Source organism: Bombina bombina, chromosome 3, assembly GCF_027579735.1.
Source record: "Bombina bombina isolate aBomBom1 chromosome 3, aBomBom1.pri, whole genome shotgun sequence".
NCBI classification, from domain to species: Eukaryota; Metazoa; Chordata; class Amphibia; order Anura; family Bombinatoridae; genus Bombina; species Bombina bombina.
The window spans coordinates 750,452,365-750,473,725 of record NC_069501.1 but is presented as its reverse complement, the minus strand read 5'-3'; positions in this window follow the sequence as shown (position 1 = coordinate 750,473,725).

The window sequence follows — 21,361 nt, the reverse complement described above, 5'->3', positions numbered from 1 at the left end:
TGCAATTAATTAAAAAAAAATGTTACATTTTTCAAAATTTTAGGTTTCTCACTGAAATCATTTACAAACATCTTGTGCAATTATGGCACAAATGGTTGTAAATGCTTATCTGTGATCCCCTTTCTTCAGAAATAGTAGACTTATATGGCTTTGGCATTGCTTTTTGGTAATTAGAAGGCTGCTAAATGCCGCTGCGCACCACTTGTGTATTATGCCCAGCAGTGCAGGGGTTTATTAGGGAGCTTGTAGGGAGCTTTTAGAGTTAATTTTAGCTTTAGTGTAGTGTAGTAGACAACCCAAAGTATTGATCTAGGCCCATTTTGGTATATTTCATGCCACCATATCACCCCCAAATGCGATCAAATAAAAAGAAATTGTTCGCTTTTTCACAAACTTTAGGTTTCTCACTGAAATTATTTACAAACAGATTGTGCAATTATGGCACAAATGGTTGTAAATGCTTCTCTGGGATCCCCTTTGTTGAGAAATAGCAGACATATATGGCTTTGGCGTTGCTTTTTGGTAATTAGAAGGCCGCTAAATGCCGCTGCGCATCACACGTGTATTATGGCTAGCAGTGAAGGGGTTAATTAGGTAGCATGTAGGGAGCTTGCAGGGTTAATTTTAGCTTTAGTGTAGAGATAAGCCTCCCACCTGACTCATTACACCCCCTGATCCCTCCCAAACAGCTCTCTTCCCTCCCAAACCCCACAATTGTCCCTGCTGTGTTAAGTACTGGTAGAAAGTCTGCCAGTACTAAAATAAAAGCTATCTTTGATATTAAAAAAAAATATAAATAAGTATATTTACATATGCTGCTCTGTAGGATCCCCCCTTAGCCCCAACCTCCCTGATCCTCCCCCCCAAACAGATCTCTAACCCTCCCCCTCTAATTTATTGGTAGCCATCTTGGGTACTGGCAGCTGTCTGCCAGTAACCAGTTTACAATAAAATATATTTTTTTATATATTTTTTCTGCAGTGTAGCTTGCCCCCCACCAAAGACCAACCCCCCAACCACTCCCAGATCCCTTAGATCATTTTTATTTTATTTTTGTATCCCCCTCTCTGCCACTTTTTGTTCAATCTTTTTCTGCAGTGTAGAGGTTCCCACCCGCTCCCTACCATCACTGCAATAATCGGAAAGCGGCTGGAAGCGATCAGGATCACTTCCACCGCTTTCAAAGACCAAGGACGTACGCCATACGTCCTCGGTCATTAAGTGTATTTTTTTTTTAGGACGTATGGCGTACTTCCTTGGTCCTTAAGGGGTTAAAATGTCATACTCTATCTGAATCACGAAAGAAAAAAATTGTGTTCAGTGTCCCTTTAAGGCCCCGATCCAATAAATATATGAATATATACTTTGGGACTTAGTGTCTTTCCCTCCCTCATCTAATTGATTATTTAGTATCAATCCTAGCATCTTTAATTTCTATTTATGCTAATGAGCATAACCGGTATTTTTTCAAGAAAGCTGGCAACCTTAGTATCCATGTGTTGTTGATTGGAAAGGAAGTGAAACCCTTCAAGTAGGAAGAATTCTGGAATATACATTTTTGTTTTATAGAGCAGAAGTGCTAATTGTGGCTGACAGCTTTCAAATCTTATGTACTGAAGCCAATACAGTGTATCTCTTTCCATTTGCATTTTCTTGTTTTAACAAACCCAGCTAATATCAAGTTAGGTGAAAAGATCATAAACTCTTCTTCAATGTTAGGTAACGGGAACTCTGAATATTGACCAACTAATCATAAAACTCTGCAGCACATGACAGTGTAAGGACTAGGAATATGTAACACAACCAAATCATACTATTAAAGTGGGTTTTAAAAAACTGGTAGTGGAAAAATACAATAATTTCCTGGATTGAGAGCAAGCTATTTAAATACTAACTAATGGAAGATACAAAGATCCAATTTGATTGAAGAAATCACTGCAATACCATATTAGTTTGTATTTTATTGTTTTAATCATTGCTAATAACCCATTCCCTCTTTTTCTTTTGTTCTGTATATATGATTGGCTATTGCTAGTAGTTTCAATATCTTTTTCCCTAGGGTCCAATTTAAAAGATAAGGCAAAATGCCATATTAAAGTTAACTATAATGCAACTGGACACCTTGCTGCTCCAATTTTGTGGAGACTTAAATTCTGTGAGACAGATAATTTGGTGCAATACTCTAACCTATCTCAAGGAAGGCAAGTAAGGTAGTGCATACTCATATGCATGTCTATATAGACTGTGAGCTCTCCGGAGCAGGGCCCTCTTCCTCCTGTGCTAGATTTGTTTAGTTTTGTTATGTTTTGTATTTTATCACAAACCTTTGTCATTGTATACCCCTATCATTGTACCCAGCTCTACGGAATTTGGCGGCGCTATACAAATAAATGATAATAATAATAAAAGGGGTAGGTATGTCATTTAGGTTTTAAAAAATATCTGGGAAACAAAGGATTATTTATAAAAGTATCTAACTTCCCCATAACACCTGAATTTATATTAAATTTAGCAATCTCAGATTAGGAGAATCAAGCCACTGTAAACTAATTGATTTCTAATTATGGCATTCATTTAACAGTAAATTCATATAAATAGTTTTCATAAACTGTTAGTAACAGTTAAAAAGGCATGTGTAACTTGTGGAAAACAAAGTAATGCTTATTTCCTACTAGCAAAATCAGAATATATTTGAATATGATTTGAAAGGACTGAATTCCAGATGATGTTTCATTTAATGCTTGAATTATTGTTTGGAATATTAAAGCTACAGGTTTTTTGCAGTTTTTCTAAATTTAGTCTTTATGGAATTCCTATACAGCTCATACAGACTATCTAGTCACAGCAAAATACAATTGTTGCCATGGTATCTTTTCAAAACATTAAGGAATTAATTTATTTTATGAAACAAATTTACCTGGTTTACTTTCATTGCAAAGCTAAGTGTTTGGCAAACATGCCATGATGTGGTTGTTTAGAGCAATTACACTCTGTTTTCAGTTTTTCACAAATTCCAATTTATATTGTTCCAATGAAAAGCTTTTTCATGGCTTTTTATTGTACAACCATTTGGCTAGATTACAAGTCTTGCGTTAGCCTTAAAAAGCAGCGTTGAGAGGTCCCAACGCTGCTTTTTAACGCCCGCTGGTATTACGAATCTTGAAATGACAGGCTCACCGCTCACTTTTTTGGCCAGACTCGAATATACCGCAAATCCACTTACGTCAATTGTGTATCCTATTTTTTCAATGAGAGTTGCCCAACGCCGGTATTACGAGTCTTCCAAAAAGTGCACGGTACAGCCTCTCCTGTCAAGACTGATACCGCATTTAAAAGTCAGTAGTTAAGAGTTTTACGGGCTAACGCCATAGCATAAAACTCTTAACTAAAGTGCTAAAAAGTACACTAACACCCATAAACTACCTATTAACCCCTAAACCGAGGCCCCCCACATTGCAAACACTAAAATACATTTTTAACCCCTAATCTTCCGAACCGGACATCGCAGACACTATAAAACATATATTAACCCCTAAACCGCTGCACTCCCACATCGCAAACACTAGTTCAATTTTATTAACCCCTAATCTGCTGGCCCTAACATCGCCGACACCTACCTATATTTATTAACCCCTAATCTGCCGCCCCCAACGTCGCCGCAACTATATTAAATGTATTAACCCCTAAATCTAAGTCTAACCCTAACCCTAACACCCCCTAACTTAAATATAATTTAAATAAATCTAAATAAAATTACTATAATTAACTAAATTATTCCTATTTAAAACTAAATACTTACCTATAAAATAAACCATAAGCTAGCTACAATATAACTAATAGTTACATTGTAGCTATCTTAGGATTTATTTTTATTTTACAGGCAACTTTGTATTTATTTTAACTAGGTACAATAGTTATTAAATAGTTATTAACTATTTAATAACTACCTAGTTAAATTAAAGACAAATTTACCTGTAAAATAAAACATAACCTATGTTACAATTACACCTAAGACTACACTATAATTAAATTAAATACCTAAACTAAATACAATTAATTACAATCTAAAAAAATTATCTAAAGTACGAAAAAAAACAAACACTAAATTACAGAAAATAATAAAATAATTACAAGTTTTTTAAACTAATTACACCTTATCTAATCCCCCTAATAAAATAAAAAAGCCCCCCAAAATAATAAAAAGCCTTACCCTATACTAAATTACAAATAACCCTTAAAAGGGCCTTTTGTGGGGCATTGCCCCAAAGTAATCAGCTCTTTTACCTGTAAAAAAAAGTACAATACCCCCCAACAGTAAAACCCACCGCCCACACAACCAACCCTACTCTAAAACCCACCCAATACCCCCTTAATAAAAAACTAAACCCTTGAAGATCACCCTACCTTGAGAAGTCTTCACCCAACCGGGCCGAAAGTCCTCAACGAAGCCGGGCGAAGTGGTCCTCCAGACGGGCAGAAGTCTTCATCCAAGCCGGGAAGAAGAGGTCCTCCAGATGGCCAGAAGTCTTCATCCAGACAGCATCTTCTATTTTCATCCATGCAGCGCGGAGCGGCTCCATCTTCAAGACATCCGATGTGGAGCATCCTCTTCAAACGAAGTCCAACTGAAGAATGAAGGTTCCTTTAAATGACGTCATCCAAGATGGCATCCCTTGAATTCTGATTGGCTGATAGAATTCTATAAGCCAATCGGAATTAAGGTAGAAACAATCCTATTGGCTCATGCAATCAGCCTATAGCATTGAAGTTCAATTCTATTGGCTGATCCAATCAGCCAATAAGATTGAGCTGGTATTCTATTGGCTGATCCAATCAGCCAATAGAATGCAAGCTCAATCCTATTGGCTGATTGCATCATATCTGCTAGAAGTGTTAACTAAACTCTATCCTCTGTTACTGGTTCAACAAGGACTCAGAGTTTGATTAAAATGCTCTGTTTTTTACTATAAATGCTGGACTGTTAAGATAGTGGTTGAACCCATTTTTTGACCAGTTTAAATTGTCCTTAAAGCTGTATACAATCAGTATAGATATGACCCTGTCTACTAAGGAGATGTACATAGATCCTATATACTATTAACTATTCATGACACCGGATACTATAGTTTATAGTGGTGCCCTCTGAATTAGGTGTTGTACATACCCCAATGCAGGATATATCTTATCTGTTATTTTGTCCATACATACATACTAAATGTTCTTGTACAAACATGCATAGCACATGATTTAAATGTATAAGTGTACAGTTGCTAGTTTATGAGCATAGATCTTCACGGATCACCAAGGTAACTAGATTTTTGTCAGAGAAGTGAAGTTACCCTCTGGTGGAGGTGTTGCCCAAACTATACATATGTGCAATTTATAACTATTCCTATTATCGCAATCTATTTTTTTCTATGTATGTCATGGTGAATATTAGTATTTTTGATCATACTAAAAGACAGGCATAGATCCTCAAGGATCACCATGGTGGCTGTTTTTTCACCTACAATGCGAAGCCATCCCCTGGTGGAGGTATTTGCATTGTCTATAGTGTAAATCTTCTCTAATTATGTTTTTCAGGAAAATTCTGTATACTTGCATATTGTGGTATTTAGCGATGGTATCACGGTTCACTCATTGGTCTATATGAATTTGCAATTCTATTATCTTGATGTATACATTTGAGAAACTGGGCATTTTAGTAACTTTGTTTATGTATTTATTAGGATTGTTCAGTCCTTCTTTATTACTCATCATTTAAAGAATAATATTAAAAAAGTGTGCTGAAATTCCTATCTTGTCAGTAGCTACTTATTGGGTGTCTACTTTATCTTTCTTATTCTCAAGCCTTGAAGTATTAATAAGGATACATAGGGAACCATTAAATATAGAAACATAAGAATTATTATTGTAATGTTTATGTAAAAAATAATTAAGTTAAAACAGTATAATCAATATGTTGCCTGCTATGAGATGGCGACATTAAAATGCCAGCATCAAAACCGCAACTTAAAAAATGTCATCATATTTTTAAAGTTGTGTAATAATGACCTAAAGTAAATTTGAATGCATTTAATACAAAATATATAGTTGTAGCCACATGACAACTCTTTTTAATCAAGTCTTTACTAGACCCTTGATAACTATACCCCTACTGTCCATTGAAAACGCTGATCAATTGCACCAGCACAGAACACCTGTCCTATCCTAATCCTGTGCATTATAAGGTTTCCAAAAGGGCAATGTTCTCTTTTAAATGAGCAACCTTTTTAAGATGAAGATACTCACAGTATGTCAGGCTCCAGGACCCTATGCACTTAGTGTCTGGTCTTGAATTCAGTTTAAAGGTGTTCTATTATGGAGAGGTCTGATGTTTTTAGGAGTTGGGGCTGCACTAAGAAGCCTTGGGATCAGTGCAGCTGGCAGTGCTGGATGCACCATGCATTTTGCACTATCTGGGACTTATCTGTATGTGCACTAAGGACAGTGCTATGTATACGTTTTCTATTCAGAAGTGACCTCCATTCACCTTTGATGACAAAACTGGATTAGATATGTGATAAGGTCATCTCTATCTCTCATTCAGTGCTTATTAAGCCATGAACACCCTGACTATCTTCTTCCTGGCCTCATCCCCCATTACTGACCCTGGCAGGTTATTTGAAACCAGCTATTCGTCTGAGCCTTGCCTGCCTTGACACCTCTAGACTGACTACATTGTTAAATTGTGACCTGGTTAATTAGCTTGTTTTCTCCTCTTAATTTGATGAATAGCCTGATGTTGATATTTGGCTCTGTTCCTGACTACTCTTCTACTCTGCTCAATCCTGTGTATCCAGTTAATCAGTTAAAGAGTTTTATCATTGGGCTCCTCTCTCCTCCTGCGGCATATCTTTTGCTTCTGTGGTTCCAGTCTCTAATTCAGGTAATTTCTTTATTATCTTATACAGTAGTAACTGAAATCACTTACACCACTAGGGCATGAGATCTGTTTAATGCATGCATTTTCATGCTCTATACAATTACTGTAAACTGCACAGAAAGGCGTGAACCCCCCTCTTTTCAATTAGGATTTCCTAGCCCTTTTATCTATATTTATAAAGGCAACCATTTTATAATAATGAATAGAGGTTGACGACTAAAAAGCACCATTTTCAGAAATGCTGAATATAGAAAATATATGGTCAGTGTAAATGCCAGAATGGAACTGAACAGAATGGAATGGCATTATAATATTTTGAATTTGATAAAACAAATTGGGGTTAAAGACCCTTCAGAACAACATTTTTGAGATGAATAACTACAAATCACATATTTTTATTACCGCTTTTCTAGCCAGGATGAATATGGCCCAACATCTCTGAAAGCAGCCACTTCCCATGTAACAACACCAAGCAAGTTCACCAATTCCACAAAGCTAAATGGGAGACAAGAAGCCACATTTCTGCCACATAATCGATGTCCAAGTGTTGTTCCAGTAAGGAAGTGATTTGCGTAAAAATGGCCCAGAATGCTCTCTTCCCAAGAAGCCACACCAACTAAATTCACCTTGCTGTCCTCTCTATTAATAGCCTTAAATCTGCAAAGAATCTCTCCAGGGAGAGGCACTAGGCAAGGTTGTCTGTTGTCAACTTAATTATTTGATTTAGCACTGGAGCAACTGGCTATTACATTGTGTCATTTTCAATCTTGGGGTAATAATCATCATTTATCATGATATGCTGATTATATGCTTTTATTTATACAATACATTTTCAAGAACCTCCCAATTATTATGAAAACAAACAATTTGGTATTTTAAAGGATATAAAATGAATGACAGTCTGACATTCTCTGGTTAAAAAAAAAGAACATTTGGGGAAAAAAGTATACAACTTCCTGTTGATGATATCAAGGCTTATTTCACATGTTTAAATCAATTCAAATAAATGGTATGAGTAGCTCTAATGCAACACATAACAACTCTAAAAAAAGTTGTTTGAAAGGGAAAGGTTCAAAAGTGTGTGTGTGTATGTGTAAATATGCATATACATACCGTGGGGCAAAAAAGTATTTAGTCAGCCACCAATTGTGCAAGTTCTCCCACTTAAGAAGATGAGAGAGGCCTGTAATTTTCATCATAGGTATACCTCAACTATGAGAGACAAAATGTGGAAACAAATCCAGACAATCACTTTGTCTGATTTGGAAAGAATTTATTTGCAGATTATGGTGGAAAATAAGTATTTGGTCAAAATCAAAAGTTCATCTCAATACTTTGTTATATATCCTTTGTTGGCAATGGCAGAGGTCAAACATTTTCTGTAAGTCTTCACAAGGTTGTCACACACTGTTGCTGGTATGTTGGCCCATTCCTGCATGCAGATCTCCTCTAGAGCAGTTATGTTTTTGGGCTGTCGCTGGGCAACACGAACTTTCAACTCTCTCCAAAGGTTTTCTATGGGGTTGAGATCTGGAGACTGGCTAGGCCACTCCAGGACCTTGAAATGCTTCTTACAAAGCCACTCCTTCATTGCCTGGGCGGTGTGTTTGGGATCATTGTCATGCTGAAAGACAAAGCCGCGTTTCATCTTCAATGCCCTTGCTGATGGAAGGAGGTTTGCATTTAAAATCTCACAATACATGGCCCCATTCTTTCATGTACACGGATCAGTCATCCTGTTCTCTTTGCAGAGAAACAGCCCCAAAGCATGATGTTGCCACCACCATGCTTCACAGTAGGTATGGTGTTCTTTAGTTGCAACTCAGCATTCTCTCTCCTCCAAACATGATGAGTTGTGTTTCTACCAAACAGTTCTACTTTTGGTTAATCTGACCATATGACATTCTCCCATTCCACTTCTGGATCATCCAAATGCTCTCTAGCATACTTCAGACGGGCACAGACATGTACTGGCTTAAGCAGGGGGACACATCTGGCACTGCAGGATCTGAGTCCCTGGCGGCGTAGTGTGTTACTGATGGTAGCCTTTGTTACGTTGGTCCCAGCTCACTGCAGGTCATTCACTAGGTCCCCCCGTGTGGTTCTGGGATGTTTGCTCACCGTTCTTGTGATCATTTTGACCCCACGGGGTGAGATCTTGCGTGGAGCCCCAGATCGAGGGAGATTATCAGTGGTCTTGTATGTCTTCCATTTTCTAATTATTGCTCCCACAGTTGATTTCTTCAAACCAAGCTGCTTGCCTATTGCAGATTCAGTCTTCCCAGCCTGGTGCAGGTCTACAATTTTGTTTATGGTGTCCTTCGATAGCTCTTTGATCTTTGCCATAATGGAGTTTGGTGTGTGACTGTATGAGGTTGTGAGGTTATACTGATAACAAGTTCAAACAGGTGCCATTAATACAGGTAATGAGTGGAGGACAGAGGAGCCTCTTAAAGAAGAAGATACAGGTCTGTGAGAGCCAGAAATTTTGCTTGTTTGTAGGTGACCAAATACTTATTTTCCACCATAATATGCAAATAAATTCTTTCCAAATCAGACAATGTGATTGTTTGGATTTGTTTCCACATTTTGTCTCTCATAGTTGAGGTATACTTATGATGAAAATTACAGACCTCTCTCATCTTCTTAAGTGGGAGAACTTGCACAATTGGTGGCTGACTAAATACTTGTTTGCCCCACTGTATATATACCTTTTGAACCACCCTTCCCTGTCAAACACCTTATCATATACCATATCCCTTTTAAAACTGTTAAAGAGACAGTAAACTTTGAAATATTTAAATTAAATGTTTAGGTTTAAAGTAATGAAACCACTTTTTATTGTTATTATTTATTTTGCCCCCCCCCCCACTTTCAAGTAATTCAGCTCTAAAAATGTCTAATTCTCAGAACAGGAAAATCACCCTGCTGATTTCTCAAGGCTAACACTACTATACATCTTTCGCTAATTAGCTTTAACTGCAGATCACGTATACTAAGTGTATGACCGTGTCTGCAGACTAAAGCCCAGATTGGTTTCTACAAATAAGGCAATTAGGCAAATAGTGGGTAGAGTTTGGCTATCGAAAAATAATTGCATTAAAAAGGATGTTAATCTGTTTTCAAAGTGTTAAGACTTGGTTGATTATGTTATTCTTTAGCTGCCCAACAACAATGTCTTTTTTGTTTTTGAATAGAAATACTTTATATAGCAGAGGAAAAATGTTTTATTTTTTAAATAAATATATAAATATATATATATATATATATATATATATATATATATATATATAAAACATTGCCATAATTTTAAAAATAGTAGCATCCTTGACAGATGCTCCTTTTCAACCATACTGGTCTTTCTAGCCTTTCAGTGGGGAGATTTTTAATTTTAAGAAATCTATTGAATGTACAGTGAAACCTACTTTACATTTTTATTATTTGAACTGTTACTACACAGAAGTAAACAAACTTTGAATGCATTTCCCTCCCCACTACCTAGATCCGAGCTTTACTGGCGATGTGGACAGATTTTTTTTCTCAGACAGCGATCCCTATTGTTTCCTGTGGAATGCACATCTACACTTGTCGAGACAGAGAGTCAGCCTATATATTTTTAAATAAAATATCCCAGAGCCCACGGATTGTGAGATTGGCAGGAAAAAAAAGTCTATTGCTTGTGGGTCTGATTTTTCCCATTGGACCCTCAGTCACTAATATGTGGGCATCCCAGGTGTCTGTTACCTCTTAGATTGAAAGTTCTTTAATGAGAAGAGCACTCTAAACCATCTGCTCATTCCTATCTTGTCATTATCTTGTAGTCCTGATATAATAATGAATAATATATTGATATGATAAAGAAAGAGGAAAATAAGTGACTATACTACAATTTGTATTTAAGAATGTGGCCAAATATTTATCTTGTTTTATTTGTAAAACATGTTAACTTTTTTTTTTTTTTTTTTTGAACGAAGGAAAGAAAACAACATCTTTAGTTTTTTTTAACAAATCAAAAAAACATTTGCATGAAACCTTTTTTTTTTTTTTTTATTCATGTGGATATTGTGTCTCACTCTCACACTTTAAAATAACCTGGTGTCAGTCTGCTCTGGATATTTAAAGATCTTACTAGGTCTGCAGCATAATAAAATATTTTTAATAAATATAGTTGTATCAATGTACTATTGATAAATATTAAAATACTTTAAATTTTTTATGATGTAAGTTGCCCATTTCCCGCTCTGCGAACCCCTTCCCACTATTAAGATGTTCCATGCCTTCCTAATTGCACGGGGCTTTAACGCCCTTAGGACGGCATGGAATGTCCTAGCCATTTGGCTATTCTGAAGCCTCTGCAGCTTTCTAAATGGGATTGCGGGCTGGAGGATGTGCCTTGGGTCATAGGCACTCCCCCCTGACCCAATTCAATTATTGAAATCATGTGATTGCATTAACGATTGCGTGATTTCAATCTTTATTTATTTGTTTACATCAGAACTTTGTTCCGATGTAGACAAATAAGTCCAGGTGAAAGGAGTTAAAGGTTCACACCCACAAAATGTACTGAAATAACAATATACAATAATACTACTGTAAAATGTACATAGCATAATCTCTTGCCCAAGCAGGTAGTTTTCCACTTCTGGTAGATCTTCATTCAGAAATATTAAACAAAAAAGGAGCACCATTCCAAAGTCATATAATAACTTTATATCCATATTTATTAGGACAGGAAGAGAGTACACTGCAAAGTTTTAGGACACAGCCATTAATCAATTGTTATCTTGGTATCCTTTATTGAAGAATAAACCTAAGTAGGAGGATAGGAGCTCAAAAACGTTAATTGTCTTACGGTGATATTAATTTAAATGATTTAAATTAATGCATCACTTATTCCACCCAGTAAACAATTTTATGTAGCTTCTTTACTGTTGTGGTATGTTAGGGCCATTACACAAATCTGTTATTGATATGTTAAGTTATGGAATCAGAAAATGGTAGTGGGTAGAGCATAAATTGACAAAACCATGAATAATATGTAAAAAGTTAGCTTTCTATTAAAATTGGAAAATATTGAAAAACTAGTTCTGAATTCTTATGTTGTTGAATTGCTCTCTTCTTGTTTTTTAACTCAGGCTTTATACTATGTTTACTCAGGCTCACAGGGAATATGCATGCAGGGATAATTATACTTCCATGGATTCTTAAGTGTCCTTCATCATAATTTCCATAGGTTCCTTCTAGGTTTGGGTGGTGGAAAATAAGAACTTTGGGTCCATTTATCAAATTTATCAGGATTCATCCAAGGAAAATACTTCAGGCAGTGTCATTGTAATTTAAAGTTACAGGGACACTCAGGTCAAAAAAAAAAAAAAAAAATCACCCCTTCATCAACTGTTCCTCTGATGAAGGGGTGAACACCCCAAAATGTCACTTGTTTGTATATGGAATAAATACTTTTTATTCACGTTCTTCAAGTCCAGTGAGTGCTTGTGCTAAACTCTGATATTGAACTCCGCTTTCAGGACAATTGCCAGGGAATATTCACTATTTTAATATTGCATATTAAATAACAAGTGCCTTTGCTTTATTATCTAGGCATACAATTGATCATGTGTATTTACTTATATATTCAGGTACACATACACATATATATTATTAATCAGTATTAGCATGTAAATATTAACTAGTGTTGCTTGCCATTGTATAATCGCTTACAGTGAAGTTTTTGTACTTTAACAAAATAATTCATATTTGTTTATTATGATATTCTAGGTCCCCAACATATCTGCATTAGTCCTATCATTACATTATTGGTGTAAATATCCACAAATATTCCCATGTTATTCATACATGGTCCCAGTAAGTCTCTTAGTCTATAAACATTAGTGGGGTTCAACCTTGGTTAGTGGTCAACTAGAGATACTGACTTGTTTTTTCAGAACATATTTACAAAATACATTTTTGTCAATTATAGCTTAGTGACTGCTAAATCCTAGCTCATTTAAAAAAAAAGATAATTAATCTGTAATTAATGTTAGCTAATAATTTATGTAAAACTAACCTTATCAGTTGTGGTGGAGTTAAACGTTTTCCATAAAATACACACTCATCCACAAAGGGGGGCACAAGGGGACACAAGCAGATGGCACAAGGGGCCACACTGAGCATGCATGATGACCACACCCTGTCCAGAAGAGATGGGAGGTAAAGCTGACCAGATAGACAAGTCAGAATGATGGCAAGAGAGGGTCCAGGGGTAACCTAAGAGGGTCTTTTTATACTGAACCCCAGTGAAGGATCCAACAATATTGATAAGTATGAAACAAAGCCACATGAAACAATTTTTTTAATATGATTTATGCTCTTTACATTTATATTCAAAGTTTTCTTATTGAATCAGGTGAGTTAATCAATTCTGGTTTGCCCTTTATAGTCACAACATATGTTTTTGTTAGGTATTTCCTGTTAACCTGGTCTTATCTGTTGACAAACAATAACACTGGGTCAATCAGAAATCTGGTAATAATATCACTTTCTTATGGTTTGCCATGATTATTAGCTTACTTGATTCTTGCCAGCTATGCTGAGAATTTAAATAACAAACGTTTCTGTTTCTCTATTATACATGCAAGCTACTGCAAATAAAATAATTTAGTGAATAATAAAATAATTCTTTAAATAAACTATGTTTGTTTTTTGTTCTTGTCTCAGTTTAAATAATAGACAAATCAGAGCTAAAAGGATTCAGGTTTTATATGTATTATCCTTTGCAAATGATATAATTCAGAGTGTTAGTAAATTGCACACATTGTCCCTGCAAAGTTGGTAACCATTATTTTGTATATATTGAGTTAAATTAACAGAATGATATAGAGGTTCTATAATATTTTTTTGTGTCTAAACACATAACACAATTTGCAGGTTAACTACTGAAATAATAATAATGATAATAAGGATAATATTCACAACATTTGTTGGAGGCACAGCGGAGAGTTCAAAGGCTCTATTAATTATCTTTATTTGTTGTTGAAATAATTAGCATTTATCAGGTTTCAGTGTAATTTTATATCTGTATGCAGTAAAAACAGTGTTTCTCCTTTAAGTAAAATTGAAACTATAAGCTTGCTTTACTATCCTTGAGAAGAACGATAACATTGTGAATGTTTTGGCCGAATTGGAATGTATTATTTGTGCAAGTGCACTTATCCAGATGTGTATATATATATATATATATATATATATTTTTTTTTTTTCATTTCTCAAATTATCCATTTTACCCCAAATCTCTACTAACTTTTTATTAGCTTCTCCTTGTCTAATCTAATCAGCAGAACTGACAATTTTTCAAATATCTAAAATAATTTAGGTTCTTCCGAGGTTTTTCAGATTAATCATTTACATTGCTTTCTTATGCTAGTGAATCAAGGTTTATTTACTGGGATGTTTTCTCTGTACAGATTTTCCAAGAAAAAAATTGTTCTAGATCTTAAACCATAATTTTCACAGCTAGTTTTCTGAGACAGAATGGCTGGCTTCTTCCACAGATTAATCACCAGGATCTAAGTTTCTCTTAAAAGCTTTGTTTGAAACTTGTAAGGAAATGTTTCTAAACTAATGTATTCAGACTGCTTGTTTGTAATACTATAAAAGCTAAGACACGTGAAAGGTTTTGTGTCACTTTTGACAAAAGGTGTACAGACAGCGCAAAAACATACAGTGAATATTAAAAGCCTACACATCCTTATAAAATTGCAGGCTTTTGAAAAGTAAAGCAAGAAATAACAACAATGCAAATGTCAGACTTTTTCCATGTGTAATGTGATCTTCCAATAAACAAAACATTAAAAGAGAAAAGGTAATTATTAGGAAAATGATAATAATAAAAAAACTACAACACCCATTGCATTAGTCTGCACAGCCCACCCAAGGGGATCTAGAGCCTCTGACCCAAATGAAGAGAAGAAGCCTCAAAGCATGATGCTACCATCACCATGTTTAAAGTTTGTTTGGTGTTCCTTGGATGATGAGCTTTATTGGTTTTTACAATATAGGCCAAAAATTTCAACCTTTTTCTCATCAGACCATAGCCTATTTTACCATATCCTCTCTTGATACTATTTAACAATTAGCTATTGCCATTTATTTTGCAACTCTTTGCTGACCATGGCGTTCTCAGTAGGATGCAACCCTTAACATTCAAGCAAATCCTATAGCTATCCTTGGGATTTAATCATAATTAATGTCATTGATGGCAGGCTATGCTTTATAACGACAAGTATGATTTAGAGCAGGACAGTTTCCAGAGATTCTAACTCCCAGGGCAAAATTTGAAAATATGCCCCCTTCCAAATTCTAAAGGGTACATGTTTCTTTCCTTCCTAGATTGTACCTTCATTTATTTTTAAATGAGGCAGATATAGACTACATACATACATACACACACACACACACAAAACACATAGTCATACACTAAAAGACACCTTCCAAATCACAGACCTATATTCAGAGATACAGTTCGCCACCCACACACACTCTACACGTAGACACTCACTACTCACTCACTCACATAAAACACATACAGTGCAGATACATTCAATACACCAGACATTTGTGGGATAACATAAATATACTGTATTTATTTCATGTAATTGGCAAGAGTCCATGAGCTAGTGACATATGGGATATACATTCCTACCAGGAGGGGCAAAGTTTCCCAAACCTCAAAATGCCTATAAATACACCCCTCACCACACCCACAATTCAGTTTTACAAACTTTGCCTCCCATGGAGGTGGTGAAGTAAGTTTGTGCTAGATTTCTACGTTGATATGCGCTTCGCAGCAGGCTGAAGCCCGGTTTTCCTCTCAGAGCGCAGTGAATGTCAGAGGGATATAAAGAGAGTATTGCCTATTTGAATACCATGGTCTTCCTCTAGGGGATCTATTTCATAGGTTCTCTGTTATCGGTCGTAGAGATTTCTTCTCCTACCTCCCTTTTCAGATCGACGATATACTCTTATATACCATTACCTCTACTGATTCTCGTTTCAGTACTGGTTTGGCTATCTACTTTATGTAGATGAGTGTCTTTGGGTAAGTAAGTCTTATTTTATTTATGACACTCTCAGCTATGGTTTGGCACTTTATATGTAAATTTCTAAATATATGTTTTATACTTATACATATATTTGCCATGATTCAGGTCAATCAGTTTATTTTCCTTCTTTCAGACTGTCAGTTTCATTTTTTTGGGAAAATGCATATGAATGAAATATTTTTCTTACCTAAAATTTTCAATTGACTTTTTTCCTTTAAATTGCGGGCTGTTAGGCTCGTGGGTGCAAAAAATGCTAGAATTTAATTTTTTGACGCAAGACTTTTTTGGCACGAGATTGACGTTTGTCTGACGTCAATGACGTCATTTCTGGCGTCATAATTGACGCCGGAAGTTTTCACGTAGTTGCGTCATTTTTGACTCTCGTGTTTATTACAGACGTTTTTGGCGCCAAAAAATATGTGGGCGTCTTACTTGGTGCCAGTTTTTTTACATTATTTAAGTCTCACTTTTTTAGTTGCTTCTGGTTTCTAGAGGCTTGTTCTGTTTGCATTTTTTCCCATTCCTGAAACTGTCATTTAAGGAATTTGATAATTTTGCTTTATATGTTGTTTTTCTATTACATATTGCAAGATATTCCAAAAACTGTTCCTGTATCAGAAAATACTGTTGGATTCCTGATTACTGATATCAGTCCTACCAAAGCTAAGTTCATTTATTTTAATGTTATGAATTTTATCTTTAGCTATGGTTTGTAATAAGTTATCATGATAAACTTTTACATGCAGAGTCCATTAGTATTTATGCATTATCTATTGCTATTCTTTTTACATCTAATGTACAAGATATACCTAGGAATCTATGAGAATGTTTTTCTGATTCTATCCTAAAGTCTTTGTCTGACTTCTCGCCTTCTAATAAAATTTATAGGTCTTTTTTAAACTTCTCATTTAGTTGATGAATTTTTAAATGACCAACAGAATTATCCTTCTCTGATGAATATATTTCAACAGATATTTGACACTAACAAATCTACTTTTTTATTTTTAAATAGAGTACATTCGTTGTTGAAAAGGTGTTGATTATATTGGATATTGAGGAGTCTAGTTCTTTTGATTTAAGTCTAGCTAACATTTAAATTCTGCTCATTAACCTCCTGTGGTTTCTTCAGAGGTTTTTTTCCCAGTTCATGATACTAGGGAATGGAATAGGCCTGGGACTTCTTTTATTCCTTCTTTAAGGTTTTTAAATTGTATCCTTTTCCGGCAGTTAGTTTAAAGTTTTGAGGAAGATCCCCAAAGTTAATGGGGCTATCTCTACTCTTGCTAAACATACTACTATTCCTCTAGAAAATAGTATTTATTTTTTTCCTTCAGATGGGAAACTTGTATCTTATTTAAGGAAAATTATTTTATTACAGGTCCTTTTTTTAGGCCTGCAATTTATTTGGCTGATGTTGCAAATGCTTCAACTTTCTGGTTGGATACTTTAGTGCAACAAGTATCGGATTATGATTTGTTTTAGCATTGTTAAGTTGATCAACATGCTAATAATTTCATTTGTGTCGTAATTTTTTTTATATATTTTCACAATTGAGGTTTAATCTATGTCTTTAGCTATTTTTAGCTAGAAGAACTTTGTGACTTAATCTTGGAATGCTAATTTGATTTCTAAAATTCATATTTCTTTTTTTCCAAGGTAATCAATTATTTGGTTCACAATTGGATTCAATTTTTTCCAACTGTTACTCTGGGGAAGGGAGTTTTTTGTTGCTTCAAGATTGAGTTCTAAGAGTAAATCTTAAGCTTATATTAGTTTGTTCTTACGGAATCCTAATTCTTCCCCAAGTAACATGTTTATAATTGGAAGCTTTCTTCAACATGGAATGAATTTAAGCTATTTAAAAGATCAAAGTCATCCCCCCAAAATTTGCATGTAGGTACAGTTTTTTATTCCAGCTTAGCTGGTAAGGGGCAGGTTTTGACTTTTTTAAATTTGTTTGGTTCAATTCGGTCCAAACTTCTTAGATTGGGGTACTGAATAGGATTCAGAGTAAAACCGCCTGTGTGTGAGGATACAGGTCTAAATTTCTAACATTCTCAGTAATCAATTGTTTATTACCTTAAAAGGTTTTGTATGAATCCACAATCACCATTATATCATTACTTAGATATAAGGTACCTGTGTGTATTCAGTTTTAATAATGGATTAATAGTTATTGACACAACTATGATTCTCTTTAGTTGTGGCTGACTCATTTAATATGATTAGGTATAAACAGAAATATATTATAGAATGTGGTTTTGATGAGATGAACTAATATCTCTGATTATAATGAAAAGGATTGGTGATTCAGTGTAAGAAATGAACAAGAGATGCCTGTTACAATTTTATATTGTGCTCAGAAAACAATCGTCAAAGTCATATAGTACTTCTGAATTTTCAGTAATGCATTACCCTTTATAATAATGTCCTAGCATGCTTACAAATATTTACGGTGGTGCACATACCTTGAATGAGAGGTTATTGATAAAGTATAACAGCGTGTCTTACTTGGATATGGTGTTTAGTTCAGTATCTGAGGAGACAGGAGAGCGGCGTCTGATGCCTGCAGCGTGTGATCAACTCCGGCGTGCTGCGCAGTGCAAACAGAGAGTCGGAGGTGACGTCAGCACTAGTCTGAGCGTCCGATGCGAAGAAGTTACGCTGAGAGCTGCAGCAAAACACAGCTGCTGGAGAAAGAGAAAGTAAGATCTCCCCTTCTGGTTAGTTGATATAGTTATTACTTATGGGTAAACCTTCAGAATAAAGGTTTCTGAATGAGCATAAAAATAGAGAGAGATGGAATGTTCTCAAAAAATAAGAATGCTCAAGGCTAAATATTCTTAAGAAATTAAAGAGACAAGTTGCAGTCTCTAAAGCTCTTCAATAATCAAGCAATGTCTTATGGGTAAAGTGTGCTTAAATAGTATATCTGAGGGGAGGAGAACTTGTCTTAAAGGCACAGTGAAATGGTTAGTGCTGACAGATCCCCCCATTCAAGAGGGCCTCCCAGCAGTCCGAGGACCTGGTTTAAAGGGGAAGCGAACATGAAAGTCCTTCAACAAATCAGGTGCATTTAGATCACGGAGAGGAACCCATGAATTTTCATCATCTCCATAATCTTTCCAATGTACCAAGTATTCAAGGGTTTTTCTACGATATCTAGAATCCAAAATCCCATCCACTTCATAATCCAGTGGATCGGGTAATGGGAGAATGGAAGTGTCAGTGGAAGGGGGTGTAGTCCCCAGATAGGGCTTTACCAATGACACATGGAATGAGGGATGAATTCTCATTGTGGCAGGTAATTTCAAAGTCACCACATTTTCATTTATTACCCTGAGTATAGGGAATGGTCCTATATATTAATCAGCAAGTTTTTTGCTTGGTACAGGTAATCTGATATTCTTAGTCGATAACCATACCATATCTCGAGGTTTGTATACTGGAGATGGAATTCTCTTTCTATCGTAGTATTTTTTCTGTGCTTCTTTGGCAGAAACCAAATGATCCTGTAAAGTGTCCATAACTTCTTTCAAAGAGTCAGTGTAGTTGGAAACTGACGGAGAATGAGAAGAAGTAATAGTATTTGGATACGTACGTGGATGAAAGCCATAGGTTGCGTAAAAGGGAGAGACTTTTGTTGAAGTATTGATCGAATTATTATAGGCAAATTCCGCACTAGGCAACCAATCTAACCAGTCATCCTGTTGAGATGAAATAAAACATCTCAAGTACTGTTCAAGAGTTTGATTCAAACGTTCCGTTTGACCATTTGATTGTGGATGAAACGCTGTCGTTAGTCTGAGTGTAATTTGTAAAGCTTTACATAAATATCTCCAAAATTTAGATGTAAACTGACTTCCTCGATCAGTTACAATGGATGCTGGTAAACCATGTAATTTAACTACATGACTATGGAAATATTTTGCGGTAGTAGAAGCAGTTGGTATTCTTTTTAATGGGATGAAATGGGCCATCTTGGTTAAATGGTCCACTACAACCATTATGGTATTATGACCATTAGAAATTGGTAAATCTACAATAAAGTCAATTCCAATCATATCCCAAGGTTTTATAGGTATTGGTAATGGTGTCAAGAGACCATAGGGCTTATGATGTTCTTTCTTTTTCTTTGCACAAATGTCACAATTTATCACGTAAGAATGAATGGAAGTTTTCATCTGAGGCCACCAGTATTCCCTGCCTATTAGTTCGGCTGTTTTTTCAATGCCTGGATGCCCGGCTAAAGGGGAATCATGATGTTGATGGATAATCTGGTTCCTTAAAGTTGGTGGAATATAAATCAACCCATTTTTCATATATAATCCAGATTCAGAGTCTGGAGTACAAATAGGTGGGATTTGATGATCCACGTGTTGTGCTTGGTAGATGTCAGATGTCTCTAGAACTGTAGCTGCAATGATTTTAGTTGGTGGAATTATGTATGTGTTAGTTTGGGACTCTTCTGGAGTTTCAAAAGAACGTGATAAAGCATCTGCTTTTTCATTTTTCGTACCTGGAATATAAGTTAGTAGAAAATTAAACCTGTCCAAGAAAAGGGCCCATCTCACCTGTCTTGATGATAAGGTTTTATTTTTCTTCAAATATTGAAGATTTTTATGATCTGTGAAAACTTGAAAAGGAATTGCTGTCCCCTCCAAGAGATGACGCCAATGTTCCATTGCAGATTTCATGGCTAATAATTCCTTATCGCCTATTGAATAATTTGTTTCTGCAGTAGTTAATCGTCGAGAGTAATAAGCGATAGGATGATGTTGATTATCATGTTTATCTGGTTGCATTAATATTGCACCAATACCAACATTTGAGGCATCTACCTCCAAGGTGTAGGGCAATTCTGGATCAGGTATTCTTAAAATTGGTGCTGTGGTAAATTTTTGTTTCAAATCGTGAAAAGCACGATCAGCATTGGAATCCCAAACAAATTTTTGTTTACCTGTCAATCTTGTTAAGGGTTGTACAATAGTGGAATATTGATTAATAAACTTCCTTTAAAAGTTTGAGAAACCTAAAAATCGTTGTAAAGATTTCAAATTTGTAGGTGTTTGCCAATTGATTATGGCTGTTACCTTTTCTTGGTCCATTTGTATGCCATTGGGAGAAATTATATATCCCAAAAATTTAATAGTGTCTTTATGGAACTGACATTTTTCCATTTTGGCGTACAATTGATGTTCACGAAGTGTTGAGAGAACCCATCTTACATGTTTTCTGTGGTCCTCTATAGTTTTAGAATAAATGAGGATATCATCTAGATAAACAATTACGCACACATCCATAAGTTCTTTAAAGATCTCATTTATAAAGAACTGGA